Source organism: Accipiter gentilis, chromosome W (assembly GCF_929443795.1).
Source record: "Accipiter gentilis chromosome W, bAccGen1.1, whole genome shotgun sequence".
Lineage (NCBI taxonomy): Eukaryota > Metazoa > Chordata > Aves > Accipitriformes > Accipitridae > Astur > Astur gentilis.
The window spans coordinates 11,971,065-11,988,092 of NC_064918.1; positions in this window are offsets into that span (position 1 = coordinate 11,971,065).

Below are 17,028 nucleotides of genomic sequence, written 5' to 3' on the forward strand. Positions count from 1 at the left end.
CTGTCCCGCTGTGGCCACTGATTAAAACCGAATATTCATATGAAGCTAAGGAGGACAAGACTCCTCAAATAACAAAAGAAGTCCCCTTTACGGCCACTGAATTGTCTAAAGTAAAAAAGGAGTATGGCCGGACTCCTAAGGAGTCAGAGACAGAGTACGTCTGGAGAGTTTCACTTACTGGGGGTGACCAGATTTTATTGTCAGAAAAGGAAGCTGAAGGGTATTGGGGACCCGGTGTTTTCCTAACCATGGGAAACTATCGTGCCCCTTGGTCACTCACTCAGCGAGCGGCCTATTGGGCTGCAGGCTTGAACCCCTTGGAGAGGGGAGACCCACTGGCCATAGTGGGAACTGTGGACCAAATAGTGGAGAGTGTACAAAAGGCAGCTTGTTTGCAAATGATGTATGAAAGAGAGTTAGAGCCATGACATGAATCCCCTATGATGATGCCAGTGGACCTAGAGAGAATGATGCCTCTTATAAGGGCACTCCCGGAGTCCTTAAAACCAATGGGGATTCAATTGCAAGGACAAATAGCCAGTCTGTCAAAAGGGGAAAGAGCTGTTGCAGCTCTAGTAGGAGTAATAACTCCCAACCATAATCGCAGGGAGCGGAAGGTTTGGATTTGGGGACAAGTGGCTCAGGAGTTAATCAGTTATGGCTGAAAATATGGTCTGATGCCTCCTGTTAAAGGGTGATTCAGTAACGAGCTGGCATTTTAAGAAGGGACCAGATAAATTCATTTTTGCCATGACTCCTCCCTCAGGACGACCCCAAAATGAGAAGGCAACTGAATGGGAATGGATGCCCCTTTACAATGAAGCTTTATGGCTTTTAATTCTTTGAAGCTACCATTCACCAAGCACTTGGTCCCATCCACCCCACTGGTCCTGTACAAATTGAATGAGGATTTGCAATTTCAGGACTGTCAATATATATGTGGCAATGAGGGCCCTATGGCCCTATTTGATCAATTGGATTTTACCATTCGAAGTTATAAAGCCAGTCTCATCAGGGACCCCCCCCCCCCAACGGGGTGGCCCAGTGTGCCTCTGTTCAGAAATGGTACGCCCAAATTGAGCATTATTGTCCCCAGTAATTCAATTGCCCTTCTGTATTCAGAACAATTAAATGTCGGTCCTGAAAACAGATTTTTCTTTTTTTTTTACAGATAACCTGTTGAATGAAGAAGAACCCCAGACCATGAATGCAGACCGCCATATTTGGAATATGCATCAGCATCCTATTTGTGGGACTATTTTTAATAATCATGTGGGGGTGCTCTTTGTATTTGTATGGTTATGTATGTTGTATGTGTGCACAGCAGACCAAACCTCTGGAAATGAGGATAAGCGGAAACTCGCATGGGAGCCCCTTAAGGGATTTGTAAGGATTGTGATTTTGTTGTGACTCCAATTGATCTAACTTCTATTTTAAACCACACCAAGTACCAGTATACACTCAGATTGGAGGTCTCAACATCACTATTCCCAAAGATGTGGGAATTGGTCCCTTGATATCAAATTTGTCTGGCGTTGTGGGACACAATCAAATTAATAAAACCTTGAGTAGTTGGAACTGCAAACAATACCCCTGGGACCGCACTTTTGACCCACTAATGATACCTGATTATTATGAAGCTGACTATAATCTCAATGTAATGGTCAAGTGGTGTATTAAACTCCCTAACACCAGGGCAGATGGCCCCTTCGATAAGGATAATTTGATTTGGTTTTGGTCATGAAATGTTACTGTTCTCAAGCCTTACAATCTGATAAAAGCCGAAGGTGGGAGAATAGTCTCATGTTTAATTGTACTTGAACCATCACATGTGAGGACGGTCCTGGAGACCGTCCAGAGACCTGTTTTTTGTATGGAATACGAACCTTGATAAGAGATATGTGTACTTGCTGGGGATATCCCTCCATGGGATGGAAAAATAACGATATCTGGTGCAATACCACCTGGTCTAAAGATACCTTGTAAAGGGAACTAGGCCTTAAGCCTCATTGTTTCTAAGACTATTCGTATCATCAAACATATAACTAATGATTAGAGATTGCTTTAGATGTGATTAATAGAATGCAGATACTTATAAAACAATATGCATAAGCTGCTTATTTGTCCCATGTGTAGCCCTCACCATGGCTGGCTTAAAACCCAGTCAAGCTGAATCAACAGAAGAAGGATCATACATCTTAGACCTAAGACATAAGAATAAGAGTAAGTGATTAACTTCAGAGCAAGATGAATTAATAGAATAGCCTGAGTGATTTTCAGAAATTCAAAGGTGATCTTTGATGTGTAAGAAGATAAGTGACTGTGGTGACCAGTGACCTTCTGCCTACGACCACTAACTTCAGAAGAACCAGGACAAGACAATAAGAATCAGTTGAGACAGGAAAATGTATTGGACTTTTGAAAGCACTGGAGAATAGAGAACTGAGAGTTCGTGGAAGAACACCTAGAACTTCTTTTGACAAATCATCAATTGTGTATTGTTTTGGAAATCATATATATATAGAAGGCGGTTTTGAGTAATCTTTTGCCATTCACTGTGGTGGTGGCCCAACTCTGAGGTGTTAATAAAGCAAACCTAGAGAAACCCATGTTTGAAAATCCTTATAACAACTTCGCTACAGAGAGTCTGCAACATTCCGTATACTCATTAGCCAGTTCAGTTGTTACCCATTGATTCATGACCACCTATGCACTTTATGGATTATAAAGATCGGTATTCATGTAGAAATAGTGTATACCCTACCCCCTTTGCTTGTCATGGGTGTGTTTGAATGGCAAGTTTTATTCCTATCTGATGTTAGAACAACATGCAGGAGTGCATTGTGGGGCTGCATTGCCATGTCTTTGTCCTGGTCACATATTAAACATTACCAAAGTGTCTCATAGATGAGGACGATGTGATATCTCGTCACACCCACTGTCAAGTCCTCAATCAGCAACCAGTAGGCCAGATTGGGCGATCACAAAAATTCGTGTCCCGGACTACTATACCACAGGGCAAACAATATCATTAAAATTTGAAAATATATTTGTCCCTTATTGTACCCTCAAACAGCACCAGTTTGTATTAGAAAATATCACATGGCAGGTACATGTATTAAGTAATTGGATGTCATGGTTTAACCCCAGCCAGCAACTAAGCATCACACAGCCGCTCACTCAATTCCCCCCTGCCCAGTGGGATGGGGGAGAAAATTGGGAAAAGAAGTAAAACTTGTGGGTTGAGATAAGAATGGTTTAATAGAACAGAAAAGAAGAAACTAATAATGATAATGATAACACTAATAAAATCACAACAGTAATATTAAAAGGATTGGAATATACAAATGATGCACAGCACAATTGCTCACGACCTGCCAATCAACGCCCAATTAGTCCCCAAGCGGCGATCCCCCCACCCCCACTCCCCCCAGTTTATATGCTAGATGTGATGTCACATGGTATGGAATACCCCATTGGCCACTTTGGGTCAGTTGCCCTGGCTGTGTTGCCTCCCAACTTCTTGTGCCCCTCCAGCTTTCTCGCTGGCTGGGCTTGAGAAGCCGAAAAATCCTTGACTTAGTCCAAACATTACTTAGTAACAACTGAACACATCAGTGTGTTATCAACATTCTTCTCATACTGAACTCAAAACATAGCACTGTACCAGCTACTAGGAAGACAACTCTATCCCAGCTGAAACCAGGACACTGGACTAGATATGCCTTCGGGGAACTGAATGTGCAAGTCCAACAGGTTTCCCGAATGACTCTTCAAAACAGATTAGCCTTAGATATGTTATTGTTAGAAGAACAAGGGGTATGTGGAATGTTAAATTTGTCTGAAGCCAAATGTTGTATTACCATTTATAATGCTTCATCCTCAATTGAGGAAGCTCGAGCTAAGATGAAGGAGATAGCCAATCAGACCAGAGAATTATTCCAATCGATGCAACCTCGTGATTGGTTTGATGGGTTGAACCCTGAATCATAGATTGCTACCATCCTAAGGTCATTGGGACTTACTGGATGGGGAAAATGGTTATCCCAAATTGGAATGGCTATATTAACTGGTTTTGTATTTTTAATGTTTGGCATTGGCCTAATAAAATGTATGATAAATCGCTTGATGAACTCGCTTTCCTCCTCTGTTCACTATGTTCAAATCACCACCGTGGAAGAAGACTACACTGATATCCCCCAGGCAATGTCGACCCACAGGGTGGTGTAAAGAACTGAGATAAGAACTTTGTCTCGCCAATGCCTGGTTAACATTTGCTCTGCCTATGTGCTCTGGCTGGCCTTGCAGTTGGAAGAGAAACAGCAAAAACAAGATGTTCGCCTCTTATCAGTCACAATGCACAATTGAAGGACAATTGGCAGTTGTGGCACTTAGAGGGGGATCTGGTGCCTAACGACCCCCTAGCAGGGTATCCATCGAGCTGGGACTCACATGATCGTCACATGAGTGCCAAAGCCTACGAAGTGGACATGCTGTTGCCTTGACTACCCGACTTGGGCAAGACTGCTGAAAAGTCGTAAAACTCATCAACAGGACTGTATAAAACAGGCACTAGACAAGCACGGGCAGAGCTCTTCCCACCGAAGAAGAAGAGGATCAATGGGATGCCGCTGGATCCATGGTGGTGACTATCACTTGCTTTTCTTAAGGAAACCTCTGCTTCTTTCCCCCCTTTTCTATCATTTCCCTCTTTTCTCTTTTTGTGAGCAATAAAATGAATTAACATTTGAATATCAACATTTGACCTTGTTTGTGTCTTAATCTCACTTTGGGTGCATCCAACTCTCACTCCCCCTTCCGTACCTTTGGAACGGGACAGCCTCAACATTGGAAACATTCAAGGTCAGATTGGCCAGGGCTCTGAGCAACCTGATCTAGCGGAAGATGTCCCTGCTCATTGCAGGAGGGTTGGACTAGATGACCTTTAAAGGTCCCTTCCAACCCAAAGCATTCTATGATTCCATGATTCTCCATGGGCTGCAGGGGAATTTCTGCTTTGGTGCCTGGAGCACCTCCTCCCCCTCCTTCTTCACTGACCTTGGTTTCTGCAGGGGTGTTTCTCACATTTTTGTCTCACTCCTCTCTCTCACAGTGGCTGTGCAGTCTTTTTTCTTAACCCTTTCTTAAATACTTTTTCTCAGAGGCACCACGAATGTCACTGATTGGCTCAGGTTTGGTCACCAGTGGGTCCATCTTGGAGCTGGCTGGAACTGGCACTGTCCAACATGGGGGCAAGGCTTCCAAAACCTTGCCATGTAAACCCAATAGTGGATATAACTGTGTCCTGGTTTCAGCTGGGATAGAGTTAATTGTCTTCCTAGTAGCTGGTACTGGGTGATGAGCAATTGCGCTGTGCATAATTTGTATATTCCAATCGTTTTATTATTACTGTTGTCATTTTATTAGTGTTATCATTATCATTATTAGTTTCTTCTTTTCTGTTCTATTAAACTGTTCTCTATCTCAACCCACGAGTTTTACTTCTTTTCCCACTTTACTTGTTATCCCATCCCACTGGGTGGGGGGGGAGTGAGTGAGCGGCTGCGTGGTGCTTAGTTGCTGGCTGGGGTTAAACCACGACATTGAGGTACCTGTGCAAAGATGATAAAGCGCACGAGAGAGACAACAAATAACCTTTTAACATTCCATCCCCTTTAATATGCATTTGATCATTCCAAATTCCTATGCTATTGACTGGGTACGGTTTCCTATATAGTATTTCAAAAGGACTCACCCCTTCCCTAACTTGGGGAGTGATTCTAACTCTCATCAAACTATTGTTAAGACATCTACCCATTTGAATTGAGTTTCCTGGTACAGTTTTGAAAATTTTTTTTTAAGCATTTGGTTCATCTTTTCCACTTTTCCACTTGACTGAGGTCTCCAAGGGGTATGTAAAATCCCACTTAAATTGAAGGAATTTAGATACTCCTTGGACTACTTCCAAAACAAAATGAGGCCCATTGTCAGAAGATATTCTTTCAGGAATTCTGAATCTTGGAATTATTTATTTCAATAGTGCTTTAACAACCTCTCTAGCTCGATTGGTGTGGCAAGGGAAAGCCTTGGGTCAACCTGAAAAGGTATCAACTAAAACGAGTAGATACCTGTACTGTCTACATTTTGGTAACTCAGAGAAATCTATTTGCCAGTGCTCCCTGGGACACCCAGGAGTTATTCCCCTCTTCACTTCACCAGCGGGTGGTCGTCTTTGTATTTTGGGATTATTGACACAGCAAATCCAACATCTTCTTACTATTATATCTGCAATTGTCTGTATTTTTCGTCCTATGGTGTATCTTTTAACACTACTTATCATGGCATCTGCTCCCATATGAGTTTCCTCATGTAATCTTTTAAGGAGAGCTTCCATCATTTTGCCTGTGATGAGAACCTGTTGATCCAAAGTCATCCACCATCCTTTGGCACTTTCTGAGCATTTTAACCTTTCTGCCAGTTGATTTTCCTTCTCAGAATATTGAGGGGGCTTCATGTTAATTCTTTTATTGGGTACCAAAGCTCTAATTACTTGATCACGCAGTGCCACTCTTTTGGCTGCCAAATCAGCCTTTCTATTTACCTGGATTATTTCTCCTTGTCCTCTTTGGTGGGCTCTGCAATGAATTATGGCTGTCTCTTTTAGTTTTGAAACTGCATGTAACCATTTCAAGATTTCTTGTCCATTCCAATATTTCTTCTGGTCCCTTTATAGCATTATATAATGGTTTAGCTATTAATTCAAAGTTCAGGATGCAAATATGTCAAAATCCAGCCATCCCCCAAAATCCCCTTAATTGTTTTTTTAGTTTTTGGTACTGCAATCCTGCATATAGCTTCTTTTATTTTTATTTTTATTTTAAATTTTCTTTTTTCTTTTGATACTTCAAAGCCCAGATATTGAATTCTTTCCTTTGCTATCTGAGCCTTTTTCTTGGAAACTCTGTATCCTGCCAGTCCCAGATAGTTTAACAAGCTGATTGGTGCCTTCAAACAACTTTCCTCAGTGTCAGCTCCTACTAGTATGTCATCAACATATTGTAGCAAGGTCACATAGTCATTGTTACCTCGCCATTGTTCCAATTCTTTCACCAATACGTTACCAAACAGGGTAGGGCTGTTTTTAAATCCTTGTGGGAGTACAGTCCAACACAGCTGCACTTTTCTCCCTGTTGTGGGGCTCTCCCATTTGAAAGCGAAGATCGTTTGGCTTGGTTCGTCCACTGGGATACAAAAGAAGGCATCTTTTAGATCCAAGACAGTAAAATAAGTGGTTTTTATTTATCGCTCCCAAGTCCTGTACCAGTCTGTATTCCTGAGAATGAGGCTCCTTTACAGGTAAAATAGGAGTATTAAATTCAGACTGACATTCTCTGAGCAATCCATACTGCATAAAAACATTTATCAAAGGCTCTAATCCTTTGCATGCTTCCAGTCTCATAGGGTACTGATTTACCCTTACTGCACCTGCTCCTGGTTTGGGCGTGATTTTGATTGGGATCACATTCTTGGACTTACCTGGCATCTCTGAGGCCCATACCAGAGGAATTACTGCATCCAGTACCATGTCTGGAACATTGTCTCCAGGTTCTTCTGAGATTTCATTCATCAGTAAACAGAGTTGAGCTCTCCATGCCGTTTCTCGAGGAATGTGCATCTGTACAGAATTCTCAGAGAAGGTTATTTGAGCATTAAGCTTGCATAACAAATCCCGTCCCAAGAGTGGAACGGGGCATTCAGGCATATATAGAAACTCATGAGTTAATTTAGTGTCTCCAATCACACACTCCATAGGTTGTAAAAATGGCCGCAAGGTTCTTTTTCCCATTGCCCCAACAATTGGTACCACAGAGGTCCCTTACAGCTTGTTGCCACTGAATGAGTAGCTCCACTATCTACTAAAAAAATCAGTTCTTTCATTCCCCAGCTTTATTGGGACTAGGGGATCCGCTGGGGATGCTTTAATGTTCTCCCTGGTCCTCTTCATTTGGTTTTCCTCATTCATTATCTGAGCTCTCTAATACCATCACAGTAGTATCCTTGTCCGGCTCCTTTTTCTCCTTGTTGGGGTGTTCAGTGTGACAGTACACCCCCCACCCCCAGCAGGAAGCAAAACTTCTCCAGGCAGGGACAAGAGAAAAAAAACCCAAAACCCTAGAGGCCACAGGTTGAAAATCGAACTGACCAATCGAGATGCACCAGGTACACTGAGGTGACCTTCTTGGCCAATAGGGATTAAATGACCACAGATCAGATTCGACAAGGGTATAAACGGGGTCCCACCAGAGGACATGTCAGAATCAGTCCTCCTCGGAGCAGCAGGTCTGCAGTCGGGGACTCCCCCTTGGGTCGGGGCACCGCCCAAGGTAACTCCTTGAGGGAGAGAGCCCTCATCTTTTAGGTGAGTGATATGCGCATTTTGAGTCATCACTTTTGAATCTTAAGGATTCTTAAGTCGGCTGTGTAGTACTAATTCCCCTTACATCATTGAGCCTGTGGTTCACTAATGTTATCGGAGTTCTACCTAACTTTTCACTGAAGAATAAATCTGAGCTTTAACACCTGTTGGATTTGAGTGTGCGTGCCTCCATAACATCTTCTAATACCCTTCCTGCCTGCAAATAGCACATTGATTCAGACCTAAGGGAGGACCCCTTCGTGCCCCTGGCTTTTTGCCTTTATCCCCACAGCCTTGACCTCTTTTCTTTTTTTTTTTCCACCCAATCCCTTCTCTATCTACTATTGCTGCCACTAACAAGGCAGCATGTAATTTCATTTTCGCTTGTTCTCTCTTTTCTTTCTGCTCCTCTCTGTTACTATACACTTAATAGGCAATTTCAATTAATTGTGAAATAGACATTCTTTGTGCCCCATCCACCTTTTGCAACTTCTTTCTTACGTCTTGGGAGGACTGACCCATAAACAGCATATTAAACAGCCTTTGATTGGGTTTTTCCTCCGGATTTAAATCCACCTGCTTCTTAGCTACCTTACACAGCCTTTCATAAAAGGCTGAGGGGTTTTCACCAGGCTCTTGTCTCACTTCATATAGTTTGGACAAATTTTTGGGTTTAGGGACCCCATGTTGTATTCTGTATAATATCAACTGTTGATACTGCTTCAATTTAGTTTTTCCAAATCCAGTATGAGTCCCATCCTGGATCTTCCCTTAAAGGTAAGTATTGATTAGGATCCTCCTGCCTATTTCTTTTTTCTCCTTCCTCTTTTGCCTTATCTAGTACCATTCTTTTTTCCTCTGCAGTAAAAAAAAGTTGTTCAATAAAGCTTGCATGTCTCCCCAGTTAGGGTTATGAGTTAACAATAGTATCTAAAAGTTGATATATCCCTTCGGGGTTTTCTCAATATGAACCAACAGATTGTTTCCAATTTAACAGAGCGGAGGTAGTAAATGGAACATGTACAAAACCTGGTAAACCCTCTGCCCCCACTGCTTTCCTTAAAGGTGCTCATATTACTGGCTGAGTTTGTCCTCATGTTCGGCTTGAAATAGGATTAAAATTTTCATTCCCCATTTATCCCCTTTTCCCACTCATTCCTTTATTATCCTATTATTCCTATGATTTCAGTAACAGATTCTCCTTCTGACATCAGCCCTTTTACACTGGGAAGCGCAGATCCAGTTGAGCAGCCGTTGCACATTACTGTAGCATTTAGTAATTTTCTTTACCTGATAAGTGTTGGGAATTGGCTTGATGAGAAAGGACATGGGTCTATGGAAAAGTTGTGCGAGCAGAGTTGTGTGTGAAGGAATGTCAGTTTGAGCAGCAAGATTAGGCCTTGGCCGAAAATAGCTGGCTTTGCTGATATCAGGAGAAAAACAACAGCTGGTCTCGCTGTTATCAGGAGAAAGACAAGGACGGTGTGAACTTGGCATAACTTCATAAGTAACTTTTGAAGAAGTTCCCATGAGAAAGTTACGGAACACGCATAGCTGCAAATCACAAGTGGGTGTGTTTTAGTAATGAATAGACATTAGCAATGTACCAATCATATTAGGACTAGTAGGCATAATTATCGCAAACTGTATAAATATGAGCTATCCGTGCAAATAAAGTTGAATCACTTCTATCACTCATATTGGGTCGACTTATGTGCATTCCTCCGCCGCTCCAACAGATAAGGTCCCTTCCAGCGCAGCTGAAGGTTGTGTTTTCACTAGTATACCTTAATGTAGACCCAGTTTCCTGGTTTCAAGGAGTAACAGACTTCAGTGGTGGGTTCTGGTAAAACTTCTTTCAGCTGTGTGTGGAAAGTCCTTACACATTTCATTAATACCTGACAATATTTTAGAAAAGCATTATCTGTTAGTTTTAAGTTAGACTGTATGAGAGTTAAGGGTGCTGCGTAAGACAGTCACATGGCTCTGACCATTAAAATTTTGTGAGGTGACAACCCATATTTTCTATTCTCCATGCTTCTTATATACAACAATGGGAGAGGTAATACAGCCAGATGTTTCAGGCCAGTTTCTGCACAATTTTTTGCCAATTTGGTTTTAAAACCAGAGGTTTTCCCCTCTACAGCCCCACTGGATTGGGGATGATGGACGTAATGACACTTTGGGTCTATTTGCACAAATTTTCTGCATTACTTGTCCAGTAAAATGGGTCCCTGTGGTGGGTTGACCCTGGCTGGATGCCAGGTGCCCACCAAAGCCGTTCTATCACTCCCACCCCCCTCAGCTGGACAAGGGAGAGAAAATATAACAAAGGGCTTCTGGGTTGAGATAAGGACAGGAGAGATCACTCACCACTTACCATCACGGGCAAAACAGACTCAACTTGGGGAAAATTAACTCAATTTATTACCAATCAACCAGAGTAGGGTAATGAGAAATAAAACCAAATCTCAAAACACCTTCCCTCCACCCCTTCCTTCTTCCCAGGCACAACTTCACTCCTGGACTCTCTACCTAGCCCCCTCCAGCGGCACAGGGAGATGGGGAATGGGGTTTACGGTCAGCTCATCACACGTTATTTTCTGCCACTTCATCCTCCTCAGGGACAGGACTCCTTACACTCTTCCCCTGCTCCAGCGTGGGTCCCCCATGGGGTCACAAGTCCTGCCAGAAAAACCTGCTCCATGGGGTCCTCTCTCGACAGATCCGCAGGTCCTGCCAGGAGCCTGCTCCAGCACGGGCATCCCACAGGTCCACAGCCTCCTTCGGGGACCCACCTGCTCCTGTGTGGGGTCGTCCACAGGCTGCAGGTGGATATCTGCTCCACCATGGACCTCCATGGGCTGCAGGGGGACAACCTGCCTCACCATGGTCTTCACCACGGGCTGCAGGGGAATCTCTGCTCCGGCACCTGGAGCATCTCCTCCCCCTCCTTCTTCACTGACCTTGGTGTCTGCAGGTTTCTCTCTCTTTCTTACATGTTCTCACTCCTCTCTCTGGCTGCCATTTCTGTGTCCCAGCAACTTTTTTCCCCCTTCTTAAATATGTTATCACAGAGGCGCTACCACTATCGCTGATTGGCTCGGCCTTGGCCAGAGACGTCTGGTATTGGCTCTGTCAGACACAGGGGAAGCTTCCAGCAGCTTCTTACAGAAGCCACCCCTGTAACCCCCCAGCTACCAAAACCTTGCCACACAAACCCTGTACAGTCCCTGTATTGCTATCTAGGGGAGTACTAAACCCGGGAATTGGTTCTCTCAGCATTTTTTTTTTTTTTTTTTTGCAGCAGCAGCTGTTTCATCTGCATGTTTACAAGTGTTGTCCCAAAACGGGGTTCTTCACCTAATGTGCAAAGAGTGGATTACACACAGAGCCAAGATATTTGTTTATTTCATGTCTGCACAGAGATGGGTACCAGGTGGTAACTCCACACAGGTAGCACACCTCAGTTAACACAGGGAAAACATTTATACATCCCGCGCAACAGTTATCAGTACTTTTACAGTTTTGCTCAGTCACCCTTGCTCCTATTGGTTCTCGCGAGCCTCATCCCCACTTAAATTCACAGCGTCCTCCTTTTTTACTGTGCATGTTCGGCAAGGAAGGGGCTTCTGTTGGTAGGGGGCTTTCCCTACCCGAGGGTGGGGTTTTTACTATGTTAATTAGGATAGTTCACTCAAAGTTCAAGTAGCTCTGATTTTATTAGTAGTAGAGTTTCCCTTGTGCTTATCTGGGTGCTCCCTTCTCTCAGGGTCGCGCTTCGTTAGCTTCTTGCAGGGGTTAAATAGCATCCTTTTTGTTTCTTGCATATCTCTGTGTGGATTGTCCGGGTCATGGTTCACAAACGAGTTTCACCAGGTCTAGTGCACACAGGTGACTCATGAGGGGGTTACAAAAGTGACCCAGCCTTGGGTTGCCTTGAGGCCCTGTCTCTCTGCAGAGAGGACTCATGGGGAGCTTAGCCCTGGGCTGTCTGATAAACCCTAAACTAAACAGGGCGGTGGCTGCACCATTCAAAGAACCAAAACCTGAACTGAGCCTTGAAATCCCTTAACAAATACTATGCCCTGAGTCTCAATCCAACCACTATTCAGTTGCCTGAGGAAGCAAGGTAAAAAAAAAACAAACAAAACCTGGAGGGTTTCAGCTTCAGTTTCAAAGGACAACCTTGTGTATTCAAACAATCACAGACCAACAAAGGAAAGATAAGGGGAAATGTTGAGGATTTCTTGGCTGGGCGAGGACCTGTGAGCAATCCAGCTGTTAGGTGGGAATGAAGCATAAGTTTACAAAGTGCTGGAACAGACAAGGACGCTGTGCCCTTGTATGCTGGGGAAAAGGAAGATAAGAAGAGCCTGACAAGCAACTCCTGAATGCCAAAGGATGAGATAAGTAACTGCTGGACACCTCGTGAAGAAGCTCGGAGAGCCAATAGAGGATAAGATAGTGTCCCGTGAACCAGGGTATTGTACCAATTAGAGTATTGTATAAGGCGCATGCAGAAGCACATAAGGTATATAACTGTGCTAAAAGTTGTAGTAAATGGACTTCACTTGATCACATTGGTCTGTGCGTGATTTCCCCTGTGGATCCTCCGCAACATTTGGCGCCCGAACAGGGACCCTCAGATCAGCACTTTATCGTCTCTATGGGAATTTCTGGTGCAGCTGAACGGATGAGGAAGCAGAGGAGCCGGCCGAAAGTGTTCCTGCTGCCCCGGCAGGATGGCATGAGCTTCAGCCAAGCTGGGAAGCACGACGTGAGCTTCAGCTGAGCTGGGACGTGCGTAAGTTTGAATCTCGCCCTGAGCTGGGAAAACGAGGAGACGCGCGGAAGCTTGAATCTCGCCCTGATTAGGTGAGCGGTTGGAGAAGGAGATGGGGTTGGACAAAAGGCAGGAAGCAGTCCTAAAGCTCCTTCGTAATTTTCTCTCTGAGAGAGGACTGAAATTTGATAATTCTGTGTTAAAGGGGTTACTTTTATGGGCCTGGGAGAAAGAACTTATCCCGAATGTAAATGTTGCATTTGAAGAAGCGACCTGGGATAATATAGGCAAGGCGCTGTGGGACGCTGCTAACTGCAAGGGGGGTAAGGTGAAGGAGATGAAAAAATACGCAGCGCTCGGGAAAGTAATTCGAGACACGCTGGAGGCAATGAGGGTGGACCGGGAGGTAGCCGCCGCTGCCCGCGCGGCGTTGACCCCCTCTGCTGCCTCCACGGCTGCCGCGTCAGCCTACCCCGCTGGAGTTGGGGGGACATTCTCTACACAACTATCTCCACCCCCCCGAACATCCATTTCTGTTAACGCTGAGACGCCTGCACAGACGCAGCCTTTGCCTATACCCGGCCAGGCCGTTGGCGCCGAAAAAATTCCCCCGTCTGTTACTCCGCAAGAAACAGGGGAATTAGGGGGGGCCGACTGTCGCCCGACATATCCGAACCCGACAGACTCGGGGGTGACTAATGCGTATAAACAGATTGCGGGGGAGAGGGAACCATCTCCATCGGGTGGTGCGATTGAAGAGCTAAGGGAGGTGGTGCACCAATTACAAAAAATGGCAGTACGGTCGGGAGAGCCAGAAGTGAGGGAGAAACGTTCATCCTCCCGAAAGGATGAACCGAGAAGGCAAGAGAATGAAGATTCTGGCCGTATATCAGTCCCGCTCCCTTCCCCCCGCTTCTCGCCACCCCGTCCGGGCCTCCCTCGGCCCCTCCCCTCCCACCGCCTCCACCGCCCCCTCCCGCCCCCTTCTCCCCGCCCCCTTCCTCGGCCCCTCCCCTCCCACCCCCTCTCTCTTCCCCTCCCTCTCCGCTCCCCCCTCCGCCCGATTGCAGCGGCGCGTGTCAGCCGGCCATGGAGGGCCGCCGCCAGCCGCGGCCGCGGCCGGACCCGCGCAGAACCGTCTGCGCCCCCTCCACCGCCCGTTAATCCATCCCGCCTCTCGGGACCAGAGACGGTGAAACCAACTGCGCCCGCGATAGACGCGGAGTCGCTTGTAATAGCCGCTGCAGAAGAACGGCAGAGACATTGGAGGGGTGTAATAAAAGATGCCATTATAGAAGGGACTATGCTCCAAGCATTCCCAGTTATTGCATCAAATGGACAGAAAAAATGGGAGGCGTTTGACTGGAAGGTCATTGAGAAATTAAGGAATGCTGTGAGTCAGTACGGAATCAAATCTGCATTAACTCACCAAATACTGCAATTCATTTTTTCTGCTGATACGCTGATACCTCAAGATATTAAAAAGCTAGCACAGTTGATTTTGACACCCGCCCAAATGTTAGTGTTTTTCCGGCAGTGGGAGACGTTCTGTGATCGGGAACAAGCAACACCACGACAACAAACAGATCCCTTATGGGGAGTAACCACGCAGATGCTGATAGGTACTGGACCCTTCGCATCAGGGAACGCTCAGTTACAATGTGTCACTGAGGTTCATCATCTATCACAGATCTTGGCGTATCAAGCTTTTCTTACCATACCAGACAAGATGCGCAGCCATGCTTTTACCCAGGTGAAACAGGAGTATAACGAACCTTTTGCACAGTTTATTAATAGACTGCATAGGGCAATTTATGACCACCCTGACATGAACGAGGGCATGAAAGAAAACATGTTCAAAATACTCGCTTTTGAAAATGCTACTGAAAAGACACGCAAAGCATTGTGTAATTTGCCGAAAAATGCAGATGCCGTTGATATGATAGAATACATGGATCGATCAGTGGAGTCACAGAAAGTAGCCTATGCTGCCACAGCTCTCCAAGGAGCTACAAAGAAACACAAGGCCAGTAAGACACCCTTGGTCAAGTGTTTTAACTGTGGCAAACGTGGACACATTAGGAGCAAATGTACAGGTACTGTTAACAGTAAATGCTGCAACAAGTGTAAGAAAGATAACCATACCACCAAGAATACAGGAAGAAGGGAAACTTTACACCGACCGCGAAGGCCCCTCGTGCAACGACACAAACGCAAGGGGCTTGGGCTGCCAGCCCTCAGGCAGCCTCGCAACCACCAGATCCGCCACTGCAGGAAGCTCCAGAGTGGATGTGGAAACCGCAGTACACATCCAACATAAAGGGACCATTGGGGTTCGGGCTTAGTACATTTTTAATGGGGTGATCTTCAACAGCTCTAAAAGGAATTCTGGTAGTCCCAGGGCTTATTGATGCAGATTATTGTGAGACTGTGAAAATTATGATTCATGTTTTAATCCCTCCTGTTTCTATTCCTAAAGGTACCAGAATAGCACAATTACTTCCATTCAGGTCGTGTGTTCCGAACCCAGGTGAAGTACAACGTGGAGACGGTGGATTCGGCTCCACAGGGAAACCGCAGGTATATTTTGCCATGGTCTTAACAAGAGGTAAACCAGAAAAGGTAGTGCAATTGGAAGGGCCTGACGGAGTTATCGTTAAGAAACCGATGACAATCAATACAGGAGCTGATGTTACGATTATTTCACGATGCATTTGGCCTCCATCATGGCCATCGATCAATCCAAATTTTGGTATTGCATGGATAGGGGGCACACAAGTCACCTTAGTAAGTCGGCTACCCATTACCCATTTGTGTTCCCCAACGGTGAACACGTTATGACGCGTCCGTGTATCATGAGTACCCCAAATGACTTGTTTGGCCTCGTAGGCCGTGATTTATTGAGCCAAATGAAGGCAATGTTAGTGACCCATTCTTTTTAGGAGCGGTGTATTGGTTTTGTTTGGCAAGGTTTTGGTAGCGGGGGGGGGTTACAGGGGTGGCTTCTGTAAGAAACTGCTGGAAGCTTCCCCTGTGTTTGAGAGAGAGCGAGCCCATATTAGCCGGCTCTGAGATGGACCCGCCGCCGGCCAAGGCCGAGCCAATCAGTGATAGTGGTAACGCCTCTGTGATAACATTTTTAAGAAGGAAAAAAGTTGGGACGGAGAGAAACTGCCGCCGGAGTGAGGAGTGAGAACATGTAAGAGAAACAAGCCTGCGGACACCAAGGTCAGTGAAGAAGGAGGGGGAGGAGATGCTCCAGGCGCTGGAGCGAAGATTCCCCTGCAGCCCGTGGTGAAGACCCTGGTGAGGCAGGCTGTCCCCCTGCAGTCCAGGGAGGTCCACGGTGGAGCAGATCTCCACCTGTAGCCCGTGGAGGACCCCACGCCGGAGCAGGTGGGTTCCCGAAGGAGGCTGTGACCCCGTGGGAACCCCGCGCTGGAGCAGGCTCCTGGCAGGACCTGCGGATCTGTGGAGAGAGGAGCCCATGGAGCAGGCTTTCTGGCAGGACTTGTGACCCCGTGGGGGACCCGCGCTGGAGCAGTGTGCTCCTGAAGGACTGCACACCGTGGAATGGACCCATGCTGGAGCAGTTCGTGAAGAACTGCAGCCCGTGGGAATGGCCCACGTTGGAGGAGTTCGTGGAGGACTGTCTCCCGTGGGTGGGACCCCACGCTGGAGCAGGGGAAGAGTGTGATCAGCCCTCGTCCTGAGGAGGTGAAGCGGCAGAAAATAACGTGTGATGACCATAAACCCCATCCCTGTCCCCCTGTGCCGCTGGGGGGGCTTGGTGGTGAAATCCGGGAGGGTAGTTGTGCCCGGGAAG